The sequence below is a fragment of the Numida meleagris genome, chromosome 1, assembly GCF_002078875.1.
Source record: "Numida meleagris isolate 19003 breed g44 Domestic line chromosome 1, NumMel1.0, whole genome shotgun sequence".
Taxonomy (NCBI): Eukaryota; Metazoa; Chordata; class Aves; order Galliformes; family Numididae; genus Numida; species Numida meleagris.
Genome location: NC_034409.1, coordinates 60008572 through 60036506, shown reverse-complemented (window position 1 = coordinate 60036506; position 27935 = coordinate 60008572). Strand labels below are relative to the sequence as shown.

At 40.4% G+C, this 27935-nt stretch overlaps 1 protein-coding gene and 1 long non-coding RNA gene across 21 annotated transcripts in view; both read left to right on the top strand.

Moving 5' to 3' along the window:
- Nucleotides 1-27935, top strand: part of BICD1 (BICD cargo adaptor 1) — a 171738-nt gene that overhangs the window by 32785 nt on the left and 111018 nt on the right. The window lies entirely within an intron of this gene.
- The window catches only part of LOC110394938, a 42708-nt gene that overhangs the window by 539 nt on the left and 14234 nt on the right, over nt 1-27935 (top strand). For 2 of the 3 annotated variants that reach the window (XR_002436045.1, XR_002436047.1), the window contains exons 2-4: nt 15689-15712; nt 21627-21697; nt 21771-21907. This is a non-coding gene — a long non-coding RNA (uncharacterized LOC110394938). The remainder of the gene's footprint in view (nt 1-15688; nt 15713-21626; nt 21698-21770; nt 21908-27935) is intronic. The other variant, XR_002436050.1, reaches the window with a different exon arrangement.

Sequence of the window (27935 nt, the reverse complement as noted above, 5' to 3'; positions counted from 1 at the left end):
CAGACGAAATCATTTGTAATGCGTACGTCTCCAGCCAGACACTGGATTAACAGGGTATAAGGGGAATCACAGTGCTTAAGATTTGATTGCATTTTCTGTGGTAAAAGCAGAATCTGCAGCATTGTTTTTGAAATAAGATTTCCTTTTCTACCAAGATATGGAAGGCACAAGGAAAACAGTATTTACAGTTGTAATTCTTGCTAGTTAAATCTCATACATTCTCCTAGTTTAGTCTACATCAGGCACCTTTGAAATATGGATGCTTTTTTTCTTTGGCTAAGGAGAACAGGACAATTTCTCTTTGACCAGGTGAGGTGGCTTCATTTAACTGGCCAGGTGGTAACTGCTGTGAGGGAGGTTATTCTCTCTCCTGAGGAGTGGAAACCCTCAGCAGTTTTGGTCCTGGCTGAAGGCAGAGCTGTTTGATCTCCCTTTGGATAGAAGACTTACTGTGCCTCTGGCACAGGAGCTGTGAAGTCTGGTGCTGCCCACCTTCACATCTTCCTGAGGTGGGGCTCATACACCTGGTGGCTATGTCTGTGCATTAGACAGAAGGTGGTTCCTCTCCCTGGAGTTGGTGGAGCACGCCCTGTGGCACTAGCCCCACATCCACCCCTGGGTATGGCGCAGTGTTTGCCAGGCTCTGAGGCTCTGCCTTGCTCTTCAGCTGGTCCTACTTTCCCCATGCTCCTCTCTTATAGTTTGGTGCTTCCACCACCATGTTGGCTCAGCTGTTTGCATGGCTGAAGTTCCAGGGAGGCTCTGCACGAAGACCTTCCTTCTTCCATCTGTTTCCTGAAAGTATTACCCCCTCATCTCAGCAGGAGGAGTTCTGCTTGCCTGGATGAACTCAGTGCTTCATCTCCTCTGTGAAAGTGTGTCTATTTTTAGCTGTGCTGTGCAAATGGAATTGGAAGGATAAAATGGAAAGAATGGAAGATTTGGCCTGAATGCATGAGAGACAGGAACAAATCTGCCTACAGCTCTCTTAGGGAAACTGCTAAGGGCTATGCTTGTGTCTGTGCAAGTGGTTTTGTATATCCACACGGGGCTGCGGAAATAGAGGAAGGTGAAGCAACCATGGCAGCCTACCTAGTCTGTGGGTTTTCTATTTCTGTGTTTCCTGGATCGTTACGTAGCCCTGCCAGGATCTCTTTGCTCATCATCTGAACAGCTGATTTCCTGAAAACTCTTCATATTTTGTTCCAGCCTCTTCTGGTTTTTGCTTGGATGCTTCTTGAGAAGGGCCATGCACCATGATCACTCAGCTAGTACTTAAGTACTTAGCAATGTTTTGCTTGTTTCTGCCAGGTGTAGGGGCCAGCTTGTAACATGCAAACTGTATCAAAGCCCTGACAAAGACCAGTTGCTCTGGTCCTGTGGTGCTTGCTGAGAGTGGTCACAAGGTAGCAGAGAAATAATACAGCTTCTGTCTCATAGCAGCAGCTTCTTCCATGCAGCACATGCCTCCCTTTCCTTTTGTAGGCTGGCTTCTTGTAAAGGAGGAGCATTCAGAGAACTTTTTGTTTCCACTGATAACAAAAAGTATTTGTGTACCTAGTTATTTAAGCTATTTAGGAATAATTTGGTGAGCAAACTATTTAAAGGAGGGTGATTAACGCATGCTAACCACGCTGTCCAGATGAAGCTGTCTTACTGGGCTAAAATGTCAGTGTTTATCTGCTAATATCTTGAGAGGTTAGTATCTCTGTCTTTAGGCAATGCAGCGTTTTTAGAATACCAACAAGGCAGATGCAGGAAGGAGGCAGAGGACTTCTTAGCTTACATCATCTCATCTGTATGTAAGACTTGCTTCATATTTGTTATTCTGGGAAGCAGTGAATGAGTTTTTTGTCCCATTTTTCTTTTCATTATGTAGTGGAAATGCTAAGTCATGGCCTGAAACAGTGATTGAGCACCTGGTAGGAAGGCAGGGCCAACCCAGGGGAGCTCAGGTGCATGCAATGTACCTGAGTGATTAGAAGGGGTGGAGCCAGGATCCACCCCTTCCCAGACCTCATTTAAGGGTTGGCAGTGGAGGCAAGGGTATCTTGTTGGAGGTCCCTGCATACCTGAGGTCTTCTGAAGGTAAGCAGCTTCTTTCCTTTATTTCTGTGCCCACAGCTGTTGCATTTGAGCAAATCCTCGCTTGCTGCAGCCTAGGACCTCAGTAAAATCTCAGTATGCATCAAAGAAGTTACTGAAGTTCTGATAATCTTTTCTTTCTTTGTAGAGGTAGGAAGAGGCAGATGGAAGAAGGATAGAGCTGCTACAATCTCTTTGTAGAGAGGAACATATCTGAATGAGTTGTTGCTTTCTTCAATAGCTTTGGTTGTGCAACAGTGCTGGATAGCTCTCTTATAGAGGTACTCTACTGTATAAGGTTCTCTAGGATACTTCTGAAAACAATGAAAATTAATAGGAGATATTAGTGTCTCGTCTTCATTGCTGATTTATCTTCTCTGCAAAAACATATTGTACTAGATATTTAGAATCCCAGTCACAGTCTAGCATGTCTTATTGCAGATTTTGTCTAGAGAATAGATTATTTGTGTCTGCAGTTATTGCAGGCATATCTCCTAGACTGATCTGGAAGTGAGCATAAGGTTGTGTGGATGTAATGCTTGGTTGCTGTGGGAACTTCACGATAAGGAGTTTTGAAAAAGAAAACCAAGTCTTGATACATAATGGTTGATCTAACTTTAGTGCCGACTGCTTTAGTGCCTTTGTGCCATTAGCCCACAAACCTGTCCAAAAGGATGGAGAGAAGGGATAGTAACAGCTCAGTCAGTGAAGTAATTTTAGAAAACCTGTCTTTTAGTGTGTTAGTTATCAGCAAAACCTTTGCCTTTCAGAAATAGTTCTCAGTAATCTGAACTGCCTCTTCAGAGTATTTCCAAGGTTGTTCTACCTGTAGATAAAAAAAAAAATTGTGGTTTTGTTAGACAAGATTTAATGTCTTTAGTATCAGCAGCTGATACATGCAGTAAGGAATGACAGAATCATTAAGGTTAGATCATCATAAGATCATCTAGTCTATCCATCAACCTGTGCCTATGACCATTCTAGACCACGTGCTACATTCACGTGGTTCTTGGGCATCTCCACTACCTCCCTGGGCAGCCTGTTGCAAGGCATCACCACCCTTTCAGAGAAGAAAACTTTCCTAATATCCAGTCTGAGCTTCAGTCCATTCCCTCTTGTCCTATTGTTGTTACCTGGGAGTAGGGGCTGACCCTCACCTCAATACAACTTCCTTTCAGGCAGTTGTGGAGAATGATAAGGTCTACTGTGAGCCTCCCTGTTCCCAGGCTGAACAATCCCAGTACCCACAGCTGTTCCTAATAAGACTTGTGCTCCAGACCATTCACAGCTTTGTTGCCCTTCTCTAAACAAGCTCTAGGGCCTCAGTGTCCTTCTTACAGTGAGGGGCCCAAAACTAAGCACAGCATCAAGGTGTGCCCTCACCAGATCTGAGTACAGATCACCTCCCTGCTCCTGGCTGCACTATTTCTGATCCAAGCCAGAATGCTGTTGGCTTCCTGGGCGTGCTGATGGCTCATGTTCAGCCAGCTGTCAACCATCACACACAGATCCTTTTTGTCCTCTTATAGCTTTCTGGCCATTCTGCCCCAAGCCTGTAGCATTGCATGGAGGAGTTGTGACTGAAGTGCAGTCCTGTCACTTGGTCCTGTTGAAGCTCATACAGTTGGCCTCAGTCCATCGATCCAGCCTGTCCAGATCCCTCTATAGGGCCTTTCTGTCCTCAGGTGGATCAGCAGTTCCTCCCAGTTTGGTGTCATTGGCAACTTCTGAGGATGTGCTCAATCCTCCCATCCAGATCATCAATAAGACATTAATCAGGGCTGGCCCCAATACTGACCCATGGGAAATACTTCACTGGTGACTGGATGCCAGCTGGATTTAACTTCATTCACCCTCTGGGCCCAGCCCTCCAGCAAGTTAGGGGCATAAGTGGTGAGAAAAACCTTAGTTTTCAACCAAGATGTTAATGTGTAAAAAGAGGCTTTTCTGTGTGATCTGCACTTCACTCATTTTTGGGTAAGAGATTGCTTTGCTGAATTGAATCATGTAATATCTGTGCATCAGAAAAGGGGCAAAAGCCCTAGAGCTGATGGCACCCTGCGTTTTAGGTTGCTGTCCAAATCTGAGTATTTGCAGAATCTGTGGATATTTGAATTTTAAGGTTTGATAAACACAGATATTTTAGATTAAAAGGCACAGGAAACATGTTGGAGAACTAAGAGGAAACATTCTAATTATATGGTAAATCTGAACCATGTGAATGTGACTAATCCATCTAAGACTTGCAAGTTTGGATTATTGCACAGTGACATTTAGGATACTGAGTATTTGAAAAGAATAAGTTTTTATGTCCTAATTCAGTGCATCTTTTAGTTTATGCATGAACTATTCTGAATCAGTAATCCCTCACCTTCCTTCCAACTTTCACTCTACTTTTTTTTTTTAATTAAGCAAATATCAGGTAATCTACCCAAACATGTGTGGTAAACCATGATCTTTGTTTGGACATATGCTGATTTGCAGTAGCAGATGGTGTGGTCCATTTGCACATGCATTCAGTTAATTAGAATTTTTTATAGAATTCATATGTTCATGAAGGTGCTGCAAGGAAATTGCTGTTAGGAACTAAAACTCATAAGTCTTAAACTTAAAACAGCAACAAAAAAATCACAGAAAGTAACGCTTATGTTTCTGGAAGTAAATGGGTATGCACGCTCTAGATTGTAACCACCCCAGATTAGATTTGGAAGCCTCTTGAGACATAAGAATTTAGAACTTTCAGTAAAGTTTCAAAGAAGATCATTACAGTTACAGTAATATGAATAAATCTCCAATAAGTGAGGTTAAGAAGGAAATGTGATAGCTTTTATTAGACCAAATGAGAAAGTGGTGAAGGCAATCAAGCTTTTCAAGGCCTAGGCCTTTGCTCAAGCCTGAGACAGGAACATTAAATTTAAGCAAACTACTGACTCAGGCCTTTTGTCTTGTGTTTGTGTCATCTTAGTGCCCAATTGCTTTGCAGTAGGAATACTGGATGATGTGCTCACTACAAAAATGGAAGATATTTGTAGTATTTGTCAATGTTTCTTACTGGTTGGACAAAACAAGAAGCTGTGCTGTACTCTGTGGAGTGCTTTCATTTGGCATGTCAATTAATGACAGAACTGGCTAAACACCCACAGAACCTTTCTTGTGTTTAATGATGTATAGATTTAATAAAGAAGAAACACTTCAAGGCTATATGTAGTCATGGTTTTCTGAGAGGATTTCATTGGAGTTTGTTTTGACTTCTGTCACTTCCATTACCATATCCCACAGTGAGGCATGTGATCTACATTATCCCTAGACATGTAACTACGTGGAGAGTCCCAGGATTGCTCTGAAATAGACTTCTTACTAATTTTTAAAATAAATTAGTGTCCAGCAGAAAAGATTCTTGCTTACAAGTATGTGATGAGTCATGGCTAGTGAGCAAGTTTTAGTCTCTGTCTTACGCTTTTTTTTGTAGAGATGACAGCAAGAGTATCTCTGGCGCAAGTAACTTACAAAATAATAATAATAAAAAAAAGTCACCAAGCCCATTCTTAAGTTTTCTAAGCTGTAATGTGTTAATCTGCAAAAGACATTAGGAGAAATGTGTTTTGGCCAACACTGGAAGTACCTTAACAGAACACTTTGATATGCTTAAAAAAAAAAAAGTGATGTAACTTCATGTGTGACAAAACATAGGTGTAATTGTAGTACATGTTTCACAGATACAAAGAGAGAGGTTGAACAGCAGCCCTGGTTTGTGCTTTTTGTAGCCTTTGTGTTTAATGCATTAAGTTAAATGTATTTGTGACTGTCTGTTTGGCAGTGATAAATGGCTTATTGGATCAGAAGTCTGGGATAAATCAATAATGAAACTCCTCCTCCATTGTGCTTACATTTGCTGATACCTGGAGGGATATTACTGAATATCAGAGATGAGGGAAAGAACTCCTAAACAACTGACAAACTGTTTTTATCAGATAGGCACACAAGAACTTTGGAGGAATTCAAAATTCATCCAAATAATTCAGATGTGAAGTAGATCAGTGATCACTTCATGTAATAGCTATCAGAGTAAGACCTCTTGCATATTTCCAGAAGCAGGAGCTTAAAGTAGCTAGCGGAGACTGGAAAGTTCCTTGTGCAGATGATTACCTGTGTCAGCACCTTCTTCTGCACTCAGTGATATGAATCATTTAGATAAGTTTCTGCAGGCCTCCTTTACATTAACTCTTTGGTATTTGGGCTTCCCCCTTGCACCCCAGAATTGTGTATAGAGGTACAAGCTGTACAGAAAGAAGCATAGTGTTGATGAAGTGTCCTGTTGCCAAGTTTATTCTCTGAAGTCTTTATGCTAACTCAGGGCCTTCCCCTCCTTTTTTTCTTTTTAACATTACTAGTCTGGATTGCTTATGAAAGATAATCACCCCTTAAAAATACATGAAAAGATATGTTGTTTGCAGTGTTGGAATGCCAATATAGTTTCTGTGAAAGTTTCAGAGTAGGTGATTGTTAGGCAATTAATAGTACCAGCTGCCAGGCAAATGTAGAGGTGCTTAATCAGATTCATATTCATGCTTTCCAGCTTTGCTGAAACAGTGGGAAATCTGCCATGAGTATAAAACATTGCATAAAGTGCTGTTACCAAAGTTTAGTGTTCCTCTTGGTGTAGCAGAAGGAAAGGGAGGGGAAAAAAGCAGCTTTGTATTAATGGATGAGGATCTTGCTGAAACTTGACTTGTTAAGGAAACAAACATGCTGTCATTGAGTTTTTCCATGCTCCCAAGCACAGGGGGGCTGTGTATCTACAGTGCAGTTTTTGAGCTGCTGTGACACCTGCCTCTAGCAGGGTTGTTTTACTAAGTGAATCTAGGTCACCTGTGGAGATTACGTCAGGTCAATTGTCTTCCTTTCCAGTGTCTGAAGTTCAGGTAATTCGGCAGCTCAGAGACATAATCCAACCAGAAAGCCTGTTGAATCCAATTATGTTGCATGGACAGAGACCAGTAAGTTCTCACTCTTTAGTATTGTGAATGAATTATGAAAAATATAGTTAAAAGGACTATGCAGATGCATACTGATCTTGAACAATGCCCTTCAAATAAACAAAGTACAGGCAGAGGTCCACGAAGGGACAGGAAGGTCCTTGGTTTCCTGCTCTGAGTTCCCAAAACATGGTTTGCCTTTGCATCTGAGGAGGCCTGAGGGCTCCCACTGGCAAAGCTCTCCTGATGTAAGGAAAGACTGGGTACAAAGGGGCTCACAGACACTGCAGTTACAGAGGTGGTTTGTTTGTAGCTGAACAATGCAGGTGTTGTTGAAGAAGGGAAGAAGAGACAGAAGCTCCATGAGGAGTGACTCAGGAGGGCAGTCCCATCCCTAACCTAGGCGCCCCTAGTGAAATGGCAGGAGGGTAATGACATGGCAGTGAGGGAATTGATTGCAGTAGTGAGTCCTTCTCCTTGTAAAATGTCCCATTGCACTGAGCTTTGCATTTTGAAATAAGGAACTATTGAGCTACAAGGAGTACTTAAAAAGTGGTGGTGGTATTCAAGGAAAAGGAGTGAGAGGGCTCAGTGGTCTGTCACCTTTTGTATCTTTTGCACAGTGAATCCAGAAGCTCTGGAAACAAAATGCAGGTGGTAACTGCCCTGCTGTTAAGGGGCAAAAGATGACTTAGCAGCAGTTAGATAAGAAATGGAAGGGAAGCGTGGGACCAAATGGAGTGCTATTAAATGTGAGCAGATTAAAAATAAACATGGCGTAAATATTTCTGCACTAACACTGGAGAGCTGAGAAGCAAAATATGGGAACTAAATGCTTACTTAAGAAGATGTTGACATAATATGTATCTTGGAGTTAGTAGGACTATGACAACTGAGGTGGATAATACAGTATTAAAGTACAGGGAAAGAGCCTGAGTAAGCTTAGCTGATGGAGAAACTGTGTTGCATGATAAGGCTTAAAGTCAAGTCAGATTAGCAGCTTGTCATAAGTAAGAAAACTCATGATGAATTTAGAGTTTAGATGTAGAAAAGAAAAATATAGTAGGAGCATATAATTAGTGTGGTTTCCCATCTTTCTCACAGTATCACTGCTGGTGTGAGACTGTTGAGAGATAAGGTACAACAGTTATGAGAGAGGTCTTCAGTGTCCATCTACAGTGTGTGTGTGTCATAGTGGGCTGGGAGCCTAAGCTTTAGGCATAGTGACAGATTCATGGACTGAGTAATTAGAGGATTCACAGGAGGGCAAGGCGCTACATGATTCTTTGAGGTCTGTATGCAGGGTGGTTTCAAAATGTCAGGGCAGAAAAGCTGTCCTGGTATAGTAGCTAAAGTATGCATAAATTCAGCATCTCTCCAGGGCAACAACAGCTAGAAAACTCCTTTCAAAGCCAAATACAACAGTACTGAGAGCAGAAAAGGTGCTCACTTGTGTATGTGTGTTTTGTTCTGGTAAACAAACACTGTAAGTTGCAGTTAAGGGACAAACATCTGTGGTGACTTAAAGACACTGTATTAGGATTTCAGACAAGAAGTGTTGTCTTCTGAGAAATGGAATAAAGGAAAAGGGGAAATGGTGTGGCTTTATAGCAAGGACTAGGAGGGTGATGTAGACAAAAAAAGACAAACACTAAAACATGTAACCCCTTGAAGACTCCCTTGGAAAGCTGAAGTTGGATGCTAATGAGGAACATAAATAACAGAAACCTGGAAGGTCAATATAAACTTGCAGAAAGAGTAAATAAACAATGCTTTCTTTGCAAGTATGCTGGGAGTACTAATACTGTCACTGATTTTTTGTAGGGTCACTATAGAGTTTAAAAAAAAAATTGTCAAATCTTTTAAATTGTGTTGGTAATAGCAAAGTATTTTGTTTATCCATATCTTCACAATGGAAAAGGATGGAGACATGCATAGAATCACAGAATTGCTCAGGATGGAAAAGACCTTCAAGATCATCAAGCCCAACCACAACCTAACCATGCTACCCTAACAACCCACTGCTAAATCATGTCCCTGAGCACCACATCCAAACAGTTTTTAAACACATTCAGGGATGGTGATGGTGCAGTCCTTCTTTATAAGGGAGCGTATACCAAAGGATTTGCCTCCCTCTGTGGAAGGGCTGAGAGGAGTAAGCAAGTAAAATAGGTGGTACCAAGTTGTAGTGATGATTCAAAATGTGTTAAAGAACCAAGAAGCTAATTATTCTAAGGAGCCTTTTGCTTTAATATAATTCTGCGCCAGAGGACTGAAATAACAGTAAAATGGGGTGAGGAGGGAGAGGCAGTTTTCCCAGGGAAGATCAAAATTCCCATTGTCTGTGTGTGGGAGGCTAATGGAGATTATTTTCAAGAACAGAATTAACCTTTGGATAAACAAGATACATAGCACCACAGTTGACGTGGCTTTTGCAACGGGAAGTTATGCCTTGCTACCTTACTGGAGTTCTTTTGAAGCACATGATGAACATGCAGACAAAGATGACCCCCAGGAGATGTGATATGCGTGACAGAATCCTCCACCACTCCTCTTTTAAAAATATATAAAATATAATTTCATAGCTGTAATGGTCCTAAATGTTAAATATTCGTACAAATTAAAATTGATGAGAAGTTATGAGCTGCAGGTATGAGTAAAATGAGGAAATCTCATGGGTAAAAGAAAGTACCAGTAAAATACTGCAGAGGCCTTTGCTGGAGCCTGTGCTGCTCAGTATATTGATGAATGACTTGGAATAGTCTAAACAGGGAAGTGATCAAGTTGCTGATGATACTCAGGTAGTCATGGTAGTCAAACTGAGATCTTAAAAGAAAGAAAAAATGCCAACAAGCTTGATGAGTTTGTGCAACTTGGCAACAGAAGGGCAAATAAAAATCAATGCATTGATTTGAGCTGACACTTCCACTTGAGAGCTGACATCTGAAGGTTATAAAAGACATTCTCCTGAAAACAACCTCTCAGTATGGTCAGAAAAAAAAATACAAACAATAGAAAATACTAGGGTGAGAAGAAGGAATGAGCAGAAAACTTCAGTGTTGCTGTATAGGTCAGTGGTTCACTGATGTCTTGAATATGGTGCGCAGTCCTGGCCTCCCTCCTCTGCCACTCCTAAAATGGTATAGTTTAACAGAAGTAATACAGACAGTGACAAGGATGATTAGAGACACAGGAGGATTTCTGAAAGAGGAATGATTAATTACAGTGTGATTCTTCAGGCTGCAGGAGAGCTACAGTGGCAGGGATATGATGGAGGTCAATGTGTCTGTGACTCTCGAGGAGGAGATACCTGGGGAATGACTATTCACTGAGTCCTCCAGTGCAGGAATAAAGTGGCATCACTAACTAGTAGGCTACAGGTTAAAAGCAAGTAAAATAAATCCTTCTCTGTACAATGTAGTTAGCTGTAAAATTTGTCAGGTGGCACTTCACTGCTTTGTTTCACAGGGTGACAGAACATGTTTCTGCTCGTACCTGCTGAAACCTGTGGAAGTGCCAAATGTACAAGCTACTGTGTGTTCTGAGGATATCTTACTGTGCTTTTCAGCTGCTTCCTTCCATAGGACTCTTCTGTTGCTAGCTGTTGGAGATGGTAATTCAGCCTCTGACTGACTTGTATGGCCTTCTTAAAAATAGAGGAAAAAAGTGAGTTTAGGAACAACTGACTTTAACTTTCAAACATCTTTCATATATCTGTTTTTATATCATGCACAAATAATTCCTTGTCATCCCTTCTATTTTTGTAGCTGCTTTAGATCTGTGAATGAAGCAGGTGAGAACTCTGCTCACAGAAAAGCTGGTGTGGCTCCAGGTTGTACCTGTTGACATAGAGCAAGCTCACTAAATTGCAGACAGAGTCACTGGTGAGCAAAAAGTGAATGAAATGCTGTTTGGAGTTATACAGTGTGCTGGCTTTTTTGGTTTCCTGTTCTGCCTGTCAACGTGGTTGTACTCATCCTAGTGCTGACTGAAGTGGGAAAGTGGGAATGTGAGGTGAGGAGAAGGAAGGACAGAGAAGACTGTTTATGGAAGCAGCCTGTGCTTAGCTTGGATTGCCAACCCGTGCATCTCAGGCTGTTTATGGAAGTCTCATGCACGTAGTCACTGCATGAGTGTTGCATTTGTTTAATGAAAATTGTTTTTCTTTTTGGAAGCAGGTGTAGAAACAGTTTGGTAAATCTGTTTGATCCTGTAAGCTAACAGATAAGCTTGTACTAGCAAATGAAGTTAAAAATGTTGCTAGCTGGATTGCAATTAATGAGAAGAAGTTTTGCAGCACTTTTGCAATAAGATTTTTTTTAAGTGATTTTGCAGCTTAGGCTGCAGATTCTTTGTCCTGTCTGTATTGCTGTGGGGCTCAGAAGCCTCAGGAAGACTTTAGAAATCTTTCGTGTTCTTTCACTGAGAGTGTGACCCAGCAACCATTTAAAGAACTGGACTCTTTAAATGCTTTCTATTTGTGGTGTTTGCAGAGCAGAACAGAAGCATTAGGCTGGCAGTAGGAATCACAGGAAGAAACAAGCCATTCATTCCTTGCAAAATAGGTCAGTGCTCCCAACAGCCTGGGGTAAGTAAGGGGCAAACTCCACAGTGTTTGTATTAGCTATGAATGGGATGGAGAGCATAAACTACGCATAACCCTATCTGAGTAAGGTGTGAGGTACCTTAGAAGTAGGGAGGGCTTGTCTGAGGATGAGCAGTGGATGGTGTATGGAGAAAGTCTATGCTTAGTTATCATACGACTAACCAGTGTGAGAAACAGCTTTAAAAAACACAAATATTACCAGGCACTAATTAGAAATATCTGTGTAGTTCTGTTTTAATAGCCAATTGGTTTTTATTACAGCCTTGATAAGTGTTCTGTTTTGTCTCAGTGGTAAAGTCAATTCCTGTTCATGACTACTTCTTTCTGAATATTGACACTTTTGGCTCCCGCTCTCTTCCTATGGCACATGAGAATTGGTGTTTATGGTCCATACTGCTTTAGGGTGCAGGAAAGTGCTGTGTTTAAATCATGTAAGTGCAAAAAAAAACAACAGCCATGTTTTTTGAATTCACCTAACAGTAATATTTTTCTTACATGAAGGAAAAATCAAAACATGTACTTCAGAAAGCATAACTTTCTGATTTAAAGAAAAAAAACCCCATAAAATGTAGATGGCTTTTACTTAAAGACAGAGATGACCTACAGATAAAAATATAAATTATCCAGGTTTAAAATGGTCACTGTAGTAATTTGTAGTGTTAATATTCTGAATAGTTAAGCATTAACTTTTAATGAGCTGTTTAGTGCTCTTTTTCATTCCCAGAGTCTAATTTTGTATATACTTAATTGAGATTGCATGGCCAATTGATTTTTTTTTTTTTCCTCTTACAAACTCTACCCATGGTAAAGATCTGTGAAGCAATTTATACCAGTTAGAATTTGAAGGTGTTCCTTCCCTTTTCGTAAACTGACCAGATCCTTTAAAGCTGCAGGGTGCTTGAAAATCCATTCCTTGTGCCACAGTGGACATTTTGATTCAATTACTCTACTTACATTCCTGCAGTGCAAGCTCTTTTGTTCCTTTTCAGCTGTTCTATGAAACTACCAGAGATATTTTCGGGTAGTAGTTTCGAGTAGACCTCAAAGCCCACCCAGTCCAACCCCCTGCCATGGTCAGGGCTGCCACCCACCAGCTCAGGCTACCCAGGGCCCCATCCAACCTGGCCTTGAGTGCCTCCAGGAATGGGGCACCCACAGTTTCTCTGGGCAGCCTGTGCCAGGGCCTCGCTGCCCGCTGGGTAAAGAATTTCCTCATTACATATAACCTAAATTTCACCTCTTTTATTTTCAAGCCATTCTCCCTTGACCTGTCACTATCAGATGGTGCAAAAAGACAGTCTCCACCTGGACATAGAGCCATTGACCATAACAGTCTGGTTGTGACCACCCAACCAATTATTTATCCATGGAATAGTCCATCCTTCAAATCCCTCTCTCTCCAATTTAGAGATAAGAATGTGGTGTGGGACCCTGTCAAAGGCCTTGCAAAATGGAGGTAGACAACATCAGTTGCCCTTCCTTTGTCCACTGATGCCATCTCCATCATAGAAGGCCACCAAATTGGTCAGCACTTGGTGAAGCTGTGCTGGCTGTCTCGGATCACCTCCTCATCTTGTATGTGCCTTAACATCTCTTCCAGGAGGATCTGATCCACAGTCTTCCCAGGCACAAATGTGAGGCTCGCTGGCCTGTAGTTCCTCTGGGTCTTCCTTTCTTCCTTTCTTGAAAATGGGAGTGATGATTCCCTTTATGATACATTCAATTATGATTTAGGTATTCAGATAGTGTTAAAATGGTAAACCAGATTTTTGTGGTTGTTTGTTTCTTGTTTTCTAAAGTGGAGCAAGTTTCTTGTAAGCTCTCAGTAGAAATTCCTGGGATTTACGAAGATCTGATGTCCACAAGACTTTCTCTTGTGAGAGCATCTCTTTTCTGTGATAATGCAAATTATATGGTTTGTTTTTGAATACATGTTACTTTGACTGCACTTAAGTACTCAATGGTAAAATTATTTTCCTTCACAAATGTTTCTGAAGAAAATTGAACAGCTTATGAATGGCATAATTTTTTAATAGATCTTTAGTTTCTAGTAAAATTACACTTGTAGCATTAAGTTTCTTTAGAGGTTTGATATGTTATAGCCAATGTATCCTGCATTTTGGCCATCTGGCAGAGGTCCTTTAATGGACAGCTAATCATTCTTTTTTCCTACCATGGTTTTACCTGTTTGTAAGTGAATGGAACACTAATAATACAAAGCAGTTCTCATTCATAATGGGACGTCATCCAGAAGTGAAGCATTCTGAGCAAGAGAACAAGGCAGTATACCATTTTAGAAAAAAGATATCTGGCAGGAGGGTTTTATCTGACAGAAAACGGTATAGTTTCTATATAAAGTACCCAGCTTTGCAGGTCTGACAGATGGTGGTGGTGTTTTTTCAGGAATATGATTCATCTCATATTCTAACTATAGTTATAACATTTTGAAAGGTGTTTCTTAATTTATTCACTGACATGAGTTTTCACAGCTATCTACAGGGTGAAACTTACATGGCACTTCAGAAGCACAGGGACTAGTTCTTCAAGTGGGTTCAGGGGCCAGGAGGGCTAGAATAATTCTTTAGTTGCCTGGTAATTTTGCAACCACTCTCCCTGTCTTCCCCAGAAAAATTAAAAAGAAAAAAAAAGGTTTACTCCTCAGTTCCTTATCAGAAATGTTCATGATGATATGAGAAGGTGTGAGATGACAGATCAGAGCTGGCTGTAGTTCGAGGGAGGGAAGGAACGGGGTCAGAGACTGTCTTTGTCCTACAGGGATTGGTGAAGAGAACAGACTGGGATTCAGCGGAGGAGTCCTGTAGCAAACCCTCCTACCGACTGAAGTGCCCTGATCGCTTCAGTCAGTTCTGGTTTTCCAGTGCCAGCAGCCTTGGTAGCTGAAATAATGCAGTTCTACTGAAATCAGTGGGAGCTGATGAGTGCTCAGTGCTTGATATCAAGCAAGCAACTGTGACACTTAAATGGTGTGTGTGTACTGTTAGCCGTTGTTGGGGGGGAAAAAATGTCTTTGACTCGTAGTATAGCAAGAGATTGGAAAAAGAATAAAAGCCTGAACTACAAAACCAGCTATGAGCAATCAAGTGTTTATTCAGCACTTTGTTCTGCAGCTCATGTGGTTCTGCCAGCCTTGCCTGCCTGCTTAGGACATGCTGCCCGCTACATTCAGAAGTCTTCTCCTTAGAACATGCAATACACAGTGACAAGAAGTAGGCATGACCCGTTTTCTTCTTAGTGCTGGTAATGTTAGTGACTGCCTTTGAATGCAGAATTTTGAACACCTTGTTGCTCTTTTTAAAAACAAGAACAAGACAACAAAAGAACTCTTTGTATTTATGTTGGCTATTGTACTGCATGACCCTGAGTGTAGTTTACTTTATAACAAAGAGGTATTTTGCTCCCAGATGTCAGCACGCAGAAACATTAGCAGAATCAATATCGCATTAAAGATGCAGGCTCCATTAGGCCCATGTGAGAGATGATTTTCTGCGAGTGCTGATGTCATGCTTGGTTATGTCTGTTTCTGGATCTTCATGAGGTAGCAATAAAGCTTACTCAGCCCTGTGAAGGACTTCAGCCTCTCAGGAGAGCCTCCTGTGTGCCTCCTCCTGTGGTGCTGTCCCTCCTGGCGCAGTTGCCCAGTTGCCTCCGGGTGTCTGAGCGCTGCGGTCTCTCCTGGGTTTGGGCTCTGGCTGGCATGCTGGAGGCAGGCCTTGCAGGCCTTGCCAGGTGGCCGAGTCACCCAGAAGGGAAAGGTAGGTTAGAATCTACCAAAGGAAGGTTGCGATGCTGGGGTGGTCACCAGAAGCATGATTTCTTTTCTGTAATTCTTGTAACTCCTTGCATGGCGTGTTGCTATAGTAGGGTGCTGGAGTGGCACTGAAAAGGCTCAGCTTTGCTTCTTGAGTTGTGCCATTGGCTCACTTTGTGGCCTAGGGCAATTTTGCTCTCAACTTTCACCATAGGTAAATCAGGAAAATAATGCTTATTTATCTTTTTATAGAAATTCCAGATGCTCAATGGAAAGGTAAGTACGATTATTCATGGGTTAGTTTGTTTTTCCCATTCCTTTTATGAAATTTTGTACATTAAAATTATTACATATTGTACCCTGGGAAAATTACTCTCTCACTTAGAGCAGATCTTTCTTGCGTGCTACACTATCGCTTTAATGAATATTATGCCAGTGTTCTTCTGGAAAGGATACATCAAAGCAAAATGACAACAGTTTGCATTTCATGATGTTGCCTATATGATGCAAAGTGGCTGGTAGGAAGGGACTTCACTAGTTGAGTATTCAGCTGTGTTTCTAGGAAACTGTTGATCTTCATTAACACAGTTCCTTCAAAGCCCAGGAGGAAAAATTTGTGAAGTCATTTGTGCAATTAGAGTTTTCATAATTACATTAGCAGGTCTTGTAGAGCTTTATCAAGTAGAGAGGTAAGACAACAGTTTATGCAGCCACTTTTATAACTTCACTTAGAAATAAGATCAGTGATTTAAGTTTCTGACCATAGATTTTTGACTATTGAACTCTATATTCTTGGTGTTTAATTTTGGATGCATCTTTCTAAAACATCATTTTAAAATGTGATTTTAAAATGTTTAATCAGCTATTCCTTCTTCAATTTGATTCTCTATCAATGCTGATTTTCATCTTTCCCTCACTAATGGAGTACATAAATCAATACAAATGACTCACAGTCATAAAGTCTACTGAGGTATAAGCTTATGCAACGCTGTGAACTGTGCAGATGCATTGTGATAGTGCTTCAGTTCTGGTTTACAAAGGAACAAGTTTGATAGAGAAGCTAATATGACTTGCAGGAAAACTACCAAGACAACTTCTCTTCTGGAATGGCCCATTTTGGACTTTTTTCTGTGGTTCTGTCTGGAATTTTTTTTTTTCCATGGGTTTTGCTGCCACCCCAGTTCTCATTAGGCTGCCAGTGAGCCAAGGTCTCTGAGTCTGGTCACAGCATCCTTATGGCCCCCTTCCCAGAGAAGCTTTCCAAAGAATGTATCCTGCTATACTTGTGCTGTTGGGAGCTTGAAGCATTGTAGGGGCTTCCTTCTCCATCTTCTGGACTTCTCCATTACTTTCTACTTCTGCTACCCTCAGTGTTACTTCCTTTTAGAGAGGGGGTCACTTCTTTGCAGAGAAATGGATTTAACTGGGAGGAAGCAGGTGACCAGCTACCATTTCATTTACCTACAGGTGTTTGTGTATGAAAATATACTTACAAAATACGATTTATAACATACATAAAAATATATGCAGGGTGCTTATGTACATACATGGTTCTTACAGTTTAATACCTGCATGGAAGAGATTTTAAACCTCCTCAGATAAAGATGTACTCTGAATCTAGTATAATTTCTAATTTTATTGTTACAGTTGAATTTATTTTTCATTGGAGCTCTCTGCAAGTTTATGGCACTTTGTGAAACACATAGTGCTATCTCTTCAAGACAGAAACTGAATAAGCTGAAGGTAGAGGAGAAGGCATGGGAAAAATACCTGGATTCTGCTGGCCTTTGATTTTTAATTACATGTTAGTGTAGATAAAAAGCATTAGGTTGCCAAAATCAGAATATCACTTAATAGTGTGTTATTATGACCTAACAGGTGAGCAACTTAACTACTACTGATTTAGTAGACTGATTTTTGGGGTTCATAAAAATTAACTGGGAACTTTTTGTTGTAGTGAAAGCAATTTTTTTTCCTATTTTTAATTCAAGCTTTTTGTAACTAAAGGAAAAAATAATTACATAGTTCTAGCGATATGCTGCTTCATTGGTACTTCTACTGTTAAAGATTAAATCAATGGGAATTAAATTGATAGGAACTATACAGTGCTCTGGGAAACTTGCAACTAGGGGGTAATCAAGCAAAGATTTAACATCTTCCCAAGCAGAGCTGCACATTTGTGTAGGAAGGTGGTGCGGTGCTGGAGGCAGAGTGCAGCAGGGAGGCTGTGGTAATGCATGCTTGTTCTGCCAACCAGTTAGTGTCTAATTGAACTCAGATGGATTCCAGATTGTCTAAATTGCATCAGTGGCAGAGCTGGGAGAGAACCTGAATAAACCTAAGTTAGTGAAATAGGCTCGTGTTTGACTGCCCTTTGAGTTCCTTCCATGATGGAACCCAGTTTGCAATGAGACTGTTGTTTCCAACCTTTTGTACTCCCCCCAGAAGTAAAACCGATTTGGCAAATAACCAGAATTCCCCATTGCTTTTCAACTAGAATCCAAACCTTATAGAAGAACTGAACTGATTTACCTGAATGCTGGTCAGGTCAGAGACCAGGACATTAAATCACCCAGCTGTCTCAGAACTACAGCCCACAGCTGTGTGGTGGGCAGTGGCTATCTCAACACCTCCATCCTAGCTACTGTGAAAAGTGAAAGCTAACTCCATCCCAGCACATTATGATATAGTTAATTCAAAGATAAAAATTACCCTCAATTACTTATGAGCATACAGATGTTGGTGCAATTTGTCATGCTGTCAAACTTTTATTGTAACTGTGGGTAGAGGGTAGAAAATTTTTTGCTTCTTTTCTGTTGCTATCTGAAACAGAATTGAGGCAGATGAGATATAAGAAATAAATGGTTCCTTTTCTAAAAGGTAAGCTTCACTTTGAACTTGCCAACCATGCAACTTTCATAGCTGGAATACTTTTTTCATTATTTCTGTCTTAGATACAAATTGTTCATTGCCAGAACTGAAGTGCTCATATGCAGCACATGTAATGAACAAATATGGTTCAGATGACTTTGTAAATGAAATTTATGTGGAAAGTTTCAGATGAAGGAGCTCTGTAACATCTTATTTAACACCAATTTAATTCACTGGGATGCTAGTTTGCCACATGTATGTGCATATTAAATAAAACTCAATTTTTTGAGGTATAATCCATTCATGATAGCACCTAATATATTGTGTTTCAGTGACAGCTTTAATGGGACTGTTTCCATTCTTGAGTTCTCTGATGACTTTGGGTACTACAGCTCTCTGCAGTGCTTTAACAAGAAGTTACTTTTCTGTGGTCTTAGTTTGCTTCATTGGTTAGGCACTGAACACAAAAAAACTGGAGCTTATTCATGAAGAGGATATAGTACTGTGTTCAGCAGCTGGATAAACATTTATTTTGGAGAACTGAAGATAATTAAAATATGCTGAAATGTTGTTCTCACTTCTATTATCCTATAAATCCTGTATTGCAATCGGAGAAGGAATTTGCATGAAGTTTCAAAAACATAACAGTAATTCAGAGTTCATGAAGTAAGAGTAGACATTCACTGTTTTTACTTGCTCTTGCAGATTTAACCTTAACTTCAATCAGTCCTGTGGTAGATAGTCTTAAATGCAGTAGGCATGGGATCTCATGTTATCTTCACCTACTCTTGATGCACTCTTGTTTCTCTTTAGCTTTATCTTTTTATGCTGTACTGAACTGAATGGATAATTTTATTAGTAAACAGCTGATTTAAGCACCTCAAGAGAAAGCTGTTAGCTAGAAAAGGAGGTGGCTGAAGGTGAGGGGAAGGTGTGTGAGCCTTCCTCCCAGGGATTCACCACCTTGTCTTACCAGGGATGCAGATCAGGCTGATGCTCTGTGGATGTGAGAACCTGTTTTCTTCATCTGCTCCTGCTTTTCCTCACCCTTCCTTGTTATTCCCCTCACATGGTTTCCTGTATAGGCAGTGAGGAGAGCTTCACAAGACTCTGCCTCTTTTGGAAAGACTAATAGAGAATGTTTACGCATCTTGTGGGCTTTGTGAGATCCTTGAGAACAGTTTTGTAGAGGTTCTGCTGTATAAGTGTTGGGAGAACAGTACCTTAGTGGCTGCACATACAAGTTGGCAGAAGCAGAGTCTCTAGTTGAGTAGTCTATACTTCAGTAGGCATTCTACCATTTCACCTGTTGAAATGGTACAGAATAGAAATTATGTAGGGAATTGTCCTTGTTTAATCAGTATTCCATATTGTGACATCATGCAACAGACTATTGTGTGCAGAGGCACAGCACACTGCGCAGCTGTGTTTCCTGGTTTCTCTAGCAGTCTCACACAAATTCTGGTGCTCGATGAGGAAGATGCTCTGGGATGTACTGCATTTCCCAAGAGTCTCCACATGTTTTCTGCTTCTGGGTGATGGGACAAGAGCGTCTTGTCTTTTCTGGGAGGTCAGCCATGAGGGCCTGCCAATAAAGGCTTGGATTGACTCTCTCTCTCTCCTATTCATTTTTTTTTTGTTTCTTTGGTTTATTGTTCTGTATTATCTCACATTCTTTTTAATGAATTAGTTTTCTCCTATGGGTTATTTTCCTCTTACTTCTCCCCCTTCTCCTGAGAGGAGAGAGGGGGATTAACTCTTCAAACCACAACAGGAATATAGTGTTCCAGTAATTTTGTTGTTGATTTTCACTTCATCAGAGGGATCTTAACAGTCTTGGGAGGTGGGCTGTTGAGAGTCTCATGAAATTCATTGGAAGAAGAGTGGCCAGCAGGGTGAAGGATGTGATTGTTCCCCTCTAGTCTGCCCTCGTGAGGCCATATCTGGAGTCTGGTATCCAGGCCTGGGGCCTCTAGCGCAAGAAAGATGTGGAACTGTTGGAGCAGTTCCAGAAGAGTCTACAAAGATGATCAGAGTTCTGGAACACCTCTCTCTCTCAAAGAAAGGCTGAGAGAGTAGTGATTATTTAACCTGGAGAAGAAAAGTCTCTGGAGAGACCTTACACTGGCCTTCTAGCACCTAAGGGATCCAACAGTGATTAGGGAATCTTTACTAGGGAACATAATGATAGAACAAGAGGTAATGGTTTTAAAAGGGGGGTTGGAAATCGATGATTTTAAAAAGTCCCTTCCAATCCAAACCATTCTATGATCAGCAAGAGAAGTAACAAAACGCTGCAAGATAAGTAACAAAACGCTGCAAGATAAGTGAAAATAGATGCAGTGCTGCTGGAGATCCAATATTCTAATATGTGTTGAGAACATGCGCTCTTAATTTTTGCTTTCTTCTAGATGATACGGACTATGAGTCTAACAAATATTGGTTAGATCTTGTGGGTTGTTTTTTCCTCTTTTCCCACTACATATGTAATTAGTTCAATATAAGGATGTGACAGATCCCTTTAAACAGGGACTCATCCTGAACCTATTAAAGAAAACAGAGAAAGCAAAATCTTCCCTTATTTGCACCTTCTCAACTTTTTTTTGGTCTTAATTTCGATAGATCTATGCAAGAAGCAAGACATTATGAAATCAGTGCCTTGGAATAGTGTCAGAAACTGTTTATAATAATATTAAGATTTCTTAAGCAATGTTTGAGTCCTGATGAAATAGGGGAAGATGTATCCGCTCAAATCATGGCTGATATTGAATGAGTGTTTGTATAATTCTCACTAGTGAAATGCATCTTCTTGCTTTTCTGCCATGTATGGTGTAATTATCATGCCCTACCATGTGGTTAGTGGAAATCTGTTTTCAGTTTCATGAGGAAGTTTAATTTCTATTTCAAATTTGATATCTTTAGGAAAACATAAGCAGCTGTTCTTCCTGTAATTACAAGCTTTGAAAAGTGCTAATCTCTTATGTTTTCGTCTTCTTTCCTCTGTGGTCGAATTCATTGCCACGATTCTTGGCAATTAACTGCTTTATTAGCAAGCTCACTGCATGCCCTTAATTACCTTCTAAGCAGAAACAGTCATTGATTTAAAGCTGCAATGGCAAATAAGATCAATGGGAAGTCATTCCTTCTAAATGAAGATGCATAGTAGCCATGTTTAGATTTGTATAAAGTGTAGAATCATTCATCTTTTGGGACAAGTAGTAATAATGCTATCACATGCTTTCAAGTAAGTTTGAGGGTCAGCTAAGGAAACAAAGAAAAATCCTGCCTGCTTTCCTCTCTTTCTCCTCTAACACTGCAGGAGTGCTGGGCTGGATGTGAGAAAATGCATTGGCTGTGCCTCTGAGGTCAGCTTCAGGTGATATGAGAGAGGTAAAGCGTTCCTTTCCGTCTGTCATTTTAGCATTAAAATGCACATCTAATGTTTAGAAATTACCTTTTTCAGTAAGCACGTGACAATACTGTCATGCTGAAAGGATTAATCAAGCCAGTCTTTCATCTCAGATGTTGTTAAAACAGATGGAAGTGATTCTTTCAGGAAAAGCTGGAAATTTCAGAAGACTAACTGGAGGTGAATGACAGGTTGGTATTCTTTAAAAATCTCACTAGATTTTGATTTCCATTAGTGTCCAGTATTCTAGTATCCAGAGTAGAATTTTCTGTCACTTGATATCCAGAGTTTTCAATTTAATGCTCTCTTGCTGTCTTGGGACACTTGCAAGTGGGTGCAACACTGAGGACTTGGAGTCAAGATCCGTTGAATTCAGTCAAAAAGGCTCCAGCTGTCATCTGCAGTCTCTTGGTGAGGTGTGACTGCAAGTGGTGGCAGTGGAGGATGATGTGCTCCAGTTTCAGATGAAATTAAGAGTTTTACTGGCAATTTGATCTACGTCTTGTTCTATATGGCTGAAGATTGTTTTTGCTGTGAATGTATGTACATGTATATGAGTGTTGCTGTATGTCTGAATACTCGCTCTGACAGGTTAGAAACATTTTGAGGGTGAATAGGCAAGTTGCAGAGATTTATTTCAGAGTTTAGGTGAGCTTCCCTGATGCGTAAAAGAAGAAATGTTTCATTTCCATGGCCTTAAAGTGCAAAAGTGAATCTCTTCTAAAGAGAAGCAAGCTGATTTTTCACCAAAACCCCAGTATTGTGTTGAGGGTGGTTTCACTGAGCCCAAAGCTAGTTTTCATCTCTTCTGCCTTTTTAAAACAAAATTATTTTTGCCTTAGTTCTATGGCAGTCATTTCTATATGGTGAAGGACAAGTTGTTGAGGCTGAGACTATTTTGGGAAGCATTAAATCAAATGGCAAAAGCACTTAAGATGTTGGCATATTGCATGAGAGAGAAATTAGATAACTCAGGCAAGCTTGCAGGACAGTGCTCAAACTCATGCACAAGCTAATGTGCAGATTTGCAGGCACCGCAAACAAGAAATATTGGCAGCTCTGATAGCAGTGAAGGCAAGGAAAGCCCTGAGTAACATATGACTAAGAGGACACAGGGGATGCTTTTGTCCCTCTATCCAGATATGCTCAGAGCAGCACAGCAAAGGTTGCTCAGGGCTGCCAGCTCAAATTTAACCACTTGAAAAGATACTATGCCTGGATTACTTGGAAGCCATCATTGCAGAGCCTTGGGACCTAAAATTGGATTGGCATTTTGTCTTTAGGGATATAGCAGGATTGCATTTGCTATGAATATAAGGATTTCAAATAAGGGACAGGATGCCTGGTATCTTGGGCACAGAGATTGATGCAGGGAACAGTAGCTTAAGAAATAAAAATAAGCTCACTAAAGCATTACCTAAATAACGAAAAAGTTTTTGGTTGATCTTCAAGATGTTCTTCTATGATGGTGTTAGCAACTAATTAACCTTGTTAGCTGAGGGATAAAGGAACGACTCTGCTGAAGCCAGGTGGAAGCCTGCCCATGTCATTGAGCAGTCCTTGGCAAGGCATTTTCACTTTCCTCAGTCTGATTTTATACGCATCTAAGGGAAAGAATGCCAATACAATAAGAAAGAAGACATGATTTTGGGGGAAAAGAAGTCTTAAGTGCCAAATCTATCATCTGCTTTATTAATGTCACTTACTGTGTTTACTGAAAACTCCAGTCATGCTGGGCGTTATCCATCTGATATGATGCGTGTACTGGGACCACTTTAAGCAAATCTGATTTTATCAACTCTGTTTGCAGTAAGAAAATTGTGTAAATTGCACTGAGGTCATTAATGAGAATGTAAAAGTTAAGGCATATTCTGGAAGCTTCATTCTGAGAAGACCTGTAGGATGAACAAGAAATTTAAGTTCACTCTGTAGAATGAGAGGAAAACCACACTATCAGAACTGTAGCTAGTGTAAGTTCATGCAGTTTTTGTCAGATTAATTAACTGAAAGAGAAGAAACATAAAAGCACAATGGTAAAAGAAAGGGCTCTGTCTTCAGCTGAGTTGTAAGACATTAATAGTGCAATGGAGAGGATCCTTTTAAGGAAATGCAGGCTGTGAGTAATTTCTAGGGTTCATGGCCATGGAGTATACCTGAAGAGAAGAAAATTAGATAGGCTGCTTCTCATCCCTAAACTAATTGAAATATAAAAGCAACACAGGAAGGATTTATTTAAAAAAATATATATGTATATTCTGATGGTATTTTTTCCTTATCTACCCTACTCTGAGCATAAGGATTCAAGTACAGTCTTTCAACTTCAAGGCAAATGAGACTACAACCTACTTAAGGCAGAAGTTTATTCAAGAGAACATGTGTGAGATTAGTTTGTCAGTACCATAATTATATAAGTGAATTGCCCTATTGATGAGCCATCCAAGCGGTCACAAGAGATCTGTCCCCTGGAGAGAGCCTGTAGGGCGTCTTTCTTGTATGATTAGTTGTTTGTTTTAATAGTTCAGAATAAACCAAGGATTTTAGTTTGTGCTGTATAGCCCTTCCCTCTTGTTCTCTACATGTGGATTTATTGGATTGATTTGAGTTTAAGTATATGGTGGGCAACAAATGTACAAACCTACCTGTCAAAACTTAAGTAACAGAAAAGCTCATTATTCAGTGTTTTATCTCTTGTTCATCCATGCAGAATTGCTAGGCATGAGTTCCTGATTCCGTGTCTGTGTACTTTTCTTGATGGCTTCTTTAGTCTTAGAGCTTCAGGTAATACAGCTGCTTATGCCAATTAAATCAAGCCATATGCTTACATCTGGTAATGGGGCTTTGGAAACTGGAATAAAAGTCTTAGCAAGATTTGAGTTTTCATCCATGTTTTTGTCTAGTGCTCAAAAACCTGGTAGGGACAGAATGCTCAAACCGCTTGACCAGATTATCAGTAAAGATGTTAAACAGGGCTGGCCCCAGTACTGACCCCTGGGGAGCACCACTAGTGACGGGTTCCCAGCTGCAGTCATCAACATAATTGCCAGGCCTAGCAGTCCTCAAGGTGCATTCAGTCAGCTTGGGTGTCCTGTAGAAGAAGAAATTAATCAGGTGATGCAGGTGTTGTTCTCAGCTTCCTTTTGGAAAAAGCCATCATCTGCACAGTGACACATCTGGACAGTCTTGTAGGGCATGACTCCATCCATGGCTTGGTTACGCTGAGCACTGAAATAGTGTTTGGCAATTCTTGGAGTTAGGCCTGTAAAACTGACTTATGACTCGCCCTTTCTTGATTTTTGGCAAGCAGGATCGTAGATCAAGTGGAGGGTGCTTGTGCAGTTATCATGTAGATTAGGACCATGGCAGCCTCAGAGCACCCTGAGCATCCCTGTTTTTTTCCAAGTGGGAAGCTTTCAGACAGCTGCCAAATACCTGATAATTTGAGAAACACAACAGAGCTGAAGACTGCATTGTGTCAGGAAGTTATGCCTCTTCATGTTAGTGAAGTGTCAGTGTTAACTTCAGTGAGACTTAAATGTCATGAGTATGTTTATTCAGTTTAAAGATAGGAGGATGACTGCTCTGCTTAGCAATGCAGAAATCTCATAGTCTTCCCACTTCAGCTGCATGGATATTTCACTCAGGAGATGATTCTGAAGATCATTTCTTTTCAATTTTCTTTTGTTTTGGAGTACTTTATCATGTTGTAATTGTATGTTGTGGTTTAATCCAGCAGGTTATAAACACCACACAGCCTTTTGCTCCCCCAAATAGCGAGATAGGGGAGAAAACTGAAAAGCGCAAGAACTCATTGTTGAGACAAGGACAGTTAGTTTTAAAAAAAAAAAAAATGGGCAAAGAAGGGGGGAAGGAAAAAAAGGAAGCCATCAAAATACCGTAACAAAGAATAACCCAAATAAATGATGCACAGTGCCATTTCTCACCACCTGCCAACTGCTGCTCAACTAGTGCCTCAGCAGTAGGAGCCAGCCCTTGCCAGCTCTCCTAGTTTTATCATCCAGCATGACACCAAATGGTATGGGATGCCTCTTTGGCCAGTCTGAATCAGCTGTCCTGGTTCTGTCCCCTGCCAGCTCCTTGTGCAACCCTAGCTTCCTCACTGGTAGGGCTGCACGAGAAGCTGAAATGTTCTGGGCTTGTGTAAATACTGCTCAGCAACAAATAAAACATCACTGTGTGATTGTTCTCTCATCCCAAATCTGAAACACAGCACTGTACAAGCCTGTAGGAAGAAAATGAACTCTATTCGAGCTGAAACCAGTATGCTGAAGGCTTCTTACAGGAAACTGTGCAAATGGGGAGTATGAGGCTCAGTTAAGGTTCTTGATGGTTTGATTTTTTTTTTTTATAATTGCAAGAGGGAACAGTAGGTTAGAAATTATTATGAAAGCTCTTGGTTAGGGAAATCGAAGAAACGCAGTCGAGGCTTGTGCTCACATGGCTCTACACAGGGCTATTTTTGTGTTGGTTTTTTTCCTACTTCAGTGCATTCTGTTTTTCCTCTAAGTGGTTGCTGCTGCTGTTCATGGCTGTAATGGAGTTCTATCATTGCGAAGCAATGGATGGAAAGAAATCCTTGTTCTGTGTGATGATCAGGGGCTATACTGGATGTGTTTTGTGCACAGTGTTTCCAAAAAGATCCTGGTTATTGCTTTGTTACTGGAAAAATTGACTTTTTCAGTTTTCCTTGTTTCATAAACTGAGTATTAATACAGGTGTGGATCACTTCAAGTACGGAAAACTTTAGTTCCATAGAAGCACACAATATGCTTGAGTTAATAAAAGAGTAGCCTTTGTCACTTGAAGTTAATGGTTGCTTTTCTTTCTTTTAAGTTTTTTTGGAAAAAGCCTTCACTTACGTTTCCTAGTAAAAAGTTAGGTGTCAATTGCTTACACATCTCAAGAATGCCAGAATCCTACAGTCTTTCATTGTGATCAGTCTTAGGGTAAATCAGCCTTTGTGGGAGCTGACTGTAACCTTAGGTAACCATTTTGATTTCCCTGTGCAAGACACAGTGGTAAAACTACATGAGTATTGTGCTAGTAATAACTGAATAAATTGGAAACGCATCATCTGATTTCTGTCAATTGGAATGGTGAAGCACACAGGAATGTTTGAAATAATATAATAGTATGCTCCTGGGAGCTTGCTACTTCCAAATGGGTGAAATATATGCATATGTAGCAACTGCAGTTCTCTCATTGCTTGCTCTTGACTCTGGAATCAAAGATGCAAAATAATATGTATGTGTCTCCTTGGAAATACTATAGGATATTGATTTATTAAGTAGTTTCTGGAGACAACTTTCATATTATGCTGCCATCAAAAGCATTCTCTCCTAAGGAATTAGCAAGAGTTTGCTTTCATTTGTATATTTTGTTGCATTTTTAATAATGGAGGAGGAAAGGGAAATCTAGATATGTGCCAGAAGTATGCGCATAGGGTGAGACTCCCTGCCAGATGAGCAAAGGCTTCCTCTGATCCTGCTGAATGTGTATGGGTAAAATCAATGCAAATGTGTGCCTCAAGTTCCGTGATTTAGTTGATTGTAACACCAGTGAAAATTCAGGGGAAAAAATCAAACGCCCGTCTGGCAAAGTAGGAGCCATTACAAAGTGTAAGTGGAGGAAGAAATGTCTCATCACAGGTAGGCATCAGGAAGTGGGTGGAGTAGTAGGAAGAACACTTAGCCTGCGCTCTTCAGGCAGCAGCTGTCCCTATCCTATTCTCTACATTTTTAATACTCTTCTTGATTCACAGAGATTTTGCATTTTCCTCATTGTTCATTTTGAATCTGTTTTTTGATGAATCTGTTTTTTGATCTTTGTGAGAGCTGAGTGGATGGCCGTACCAAAACAGGAGCTTGATTCTGTACATGAGAATTCTATCTTATTATAGGAGAAGGGCAATTGCTATCTCAGGATACTTATGAAAAGCAACAGGAAGTTTGCACTGAGATAAACAAGTTTGGTTAGCATTAGAGATATAAAATATTAATTCAACATATTAAATGTGGCTTTTATTCTAGGGTTTTATTCTGGGTCTGCTCAGTAAAGACATAATGAAGATATTAAGTGCGCTTCTTAATGGTGATGTCTGGGATTGTTGCTATCAAATATGAAGCTTCAAATGTGTGGGATTTTTTCTTGATTAATCTACCTTTAAAGCTATTTTTATTTGCTTTGCTATCACTAGGGGAA